Here is a 3,182-nt window from a genome sequence, read left to right as displayed (position 1 = left end):
AATTCCAATATTCCTAATATTCCAATACAATAATTTCAATATTCAAATATTTCTAATCCACATAAATATTTCAATCCATCATCCACATACATAATCCAATCCAATCCAATCCACATACATAATCCACAATCCAATCCAATCCATAATCCACATACATAATCCACCTACATAATCCACAATCCACAATCCAATCCATAATCCACATACATAATCCACAATCCAATCCAATCAAATACATAATCCACAATCCAATCCAATCAAATACATAATCCACAATCCATAATCCAATCATATCCATAATCCAATCCAATCCACATACATAATCCACAATCCAATCCAATCCATAATCCACCTACATAATCCACAATCCATAATCCACATACATAATCCACCTACATAATCCACAATTCATAATCCAATCCATAATACACATCCATAATACAATCCAATCCACCTACATAATCCAATCCACATACATAATCCAATCCAATCCACATACATAATCAATTTCAATACATAATCCAATCCATATACATAATCCATAATCCAATCCATAATCCAATCCAATCCAATCCATAATCCACAAACATAATACACATCCATAATCCACATACATAATCCAATACATAATCCAATCCAATCCAATCAAATCCAATCAAATCCAATCCAATATCCAACACATAATCCACCAAAAACATCTAACTAGAAGGAGCCATTTGAAAATGCTAATAAGATTGTGAATTTCACTCACCGATTTGCAATATTTTTCAATTCAGATTCAGAAATATCCAAAAACATTGTTATGCACATTCATATATAGATAATATTCAACTATGAGTAACAAAATCATTTAAGAAAAATCTAACAAAAACCATCAATTCTGACCTAACCAAAACAAAGTACATCTACCAAATAATTAATATACTAGAGAGTACTATAACTAAACCACCACCTCATAATTTCTTTCAACATTCTTCCAAGAAACTCAATAGTGTTCATAAATGACTGCCCAGCACAAAGCTCAAATTTATAAAAATCAAGTTAAACTAGACTTCAAGCTTCTAAGCAAGTTTCTAATATAGCTAGTAATAGGTCCAGCCCAGCCATTAGCAATTACAAGAATATATATATCCAACACAACTTCATTAAACAAAATCCAATATCCAATATATATATCCAACACAACACAACTTCATTAATAATATATATCCAATATCCAACAAACATATATCCAACACATACTTCATTAAACAAAATTCCAACACACATACTACATTTCAACACAACACATAACAAAACATATATATACATCGAAAAAACGTTCTAACACAAGGCAAAACAAATATACAATAAAACATTTCTGGACTTATCTACCAGAAATAAGTTTAAATTAGTCTCAACAAACATATAGTTTGATCTAACTATATACAAAACAATAAACAGTAGTATGTATATAGAACTTAACAAACAGTGATGACCAGCCCTGTGACGCCCAACTCAACACAATCATTCCCCAACTCTTACTTTACATTACCTGCAAATGAGTTGTGAACCAATAATAATCAATATAAAAATGATTATGTACTCTATAATATGATGCAAATATACGTAAGTTCTAAAATGGACCACTCTAACTAGGGGTTTCTAACAGTTATTTCTAACAGTTAACAATTGTTATAAAAACAAAATAAAATATATCATTACCTCTGGGGGGCGCAGATCCAGACGTCGACCCGAACATTGCCTCGATCCGGTGGAAACGAGCCTCAATCGTAGCATCTTTCTCTGCTATCTGGGCTTTTTGTGTTTCAATCTGCCTCGCCATCTCATCCATTGCACTTTTTGTTGTTGCCCACTCCGCTTCAAGTTCTCTTCTATCTGTTATCTGTGAGAACGAGGAGCTCCAAGAATTTTGAGACCGTGTCTGGGACGGTGTATAGTATCAATGTATGCTGTCCCGCACCAGCAGCACATTCAGACCCAGCTGGCGGACCCTGCCAGCATACTCAGGCTTATTTCCATGCGCCTGAGCATACTCATCATCAGGTGTCCACCGTACCGTCCCTTTCGTCACGGTCTTAGTATTTGCCGGGTCAGTAGGCATCAATTCCTTCATCCTCTCCTGTACATTAAAAAACAAGTTAGTATCTCGTATAAGGAACGTTAATCATAAATAATTTATCAAAATATATATGCTTGAGTACTTACACATCTGTCCCTAACCACGTCATTCAGATAGCCACCTTCCTTGTATGTGTGAGTCTTGACGTAACTTTCTGCTCGAGTTGGAGGAGTGCCCCCCGCGGATACGGTCTACATAGAAAATATATCACTACAAAAAAAAAAAAAAAAAAAAAATTAAGAAAATAATTGACCTAAACAACCGATTATATATATATATGCAGTAACGATATATAAATACCTCTTGATGTGTCGCTCTAGCGAAGCTCATCGACCCGGTGTAGTGAGGCGTGTTGTTTTTTGCTCGCAATTCCTTCATCTTGGCAGCAAACTCCTACATGTATATCACTCTTAAAATGTCAGGCATAACCCAATTACAATTAATGAAACTAAACAATTACAATTAATTCCACTAGCCAATTGCTCCTTTTGTCTTTCTATTCAAATATATTCATATGTTTCTTTACTATATATATATATATATATATGCAATTGATCATGTTGTTTCAAAACACAAATTAGATTGATCATTGGGATGGATCATGGATCAAATTTATCTACCTTCATTGGGATAGTTTTTTTTTTCCCCATTTTTCCATGTTCTGTTTTTGGTTCCTAAAAGTTGTTTTTTGGGGAATAACAACTCAAAAATAAGAAGCATGAATATTTTTCTTTTTCTTCCTAGTTTTTCTTTAAAAAATAACTTCTATATATGTCGTTCATAAAATGTTTTGAAGCTCGTAATTGTTGAGTTGAAGAAATTATGATGATCTCTGAGTTGTATGTCAATGCATCATGAATCACGAAAATGAAAAAAAATAAAAAAGCTAAATTTTTTTAGAAAACACCCAAACATGGACAATAATCAACAACGGGAGATCGATCATCACAAGCCTATGAACAAAGCAAACCAATCAAGTTATGGAAGATTCTGAAAACACTCCGGACCTACCTGATTTTTCGGGTCACACCATCTTGCCAACAAGACATTCAAGTCCTCA

This window comes from Corylus avellana, chromosome ca2 (genome assembly GCF_901000735.1).
Source record: "Corylus avellana chromosome ca2, CavTom2PMs-1.0".
Lineage (NCBI taxonomy): Eukaryota > Viridiplantae > Streptophyta > Magnoliopsida > Fagales > Betulaceae > Corylus > Corylus avellana.
This window is presented reverse-complemented; position numbering follows the sequence as displayed.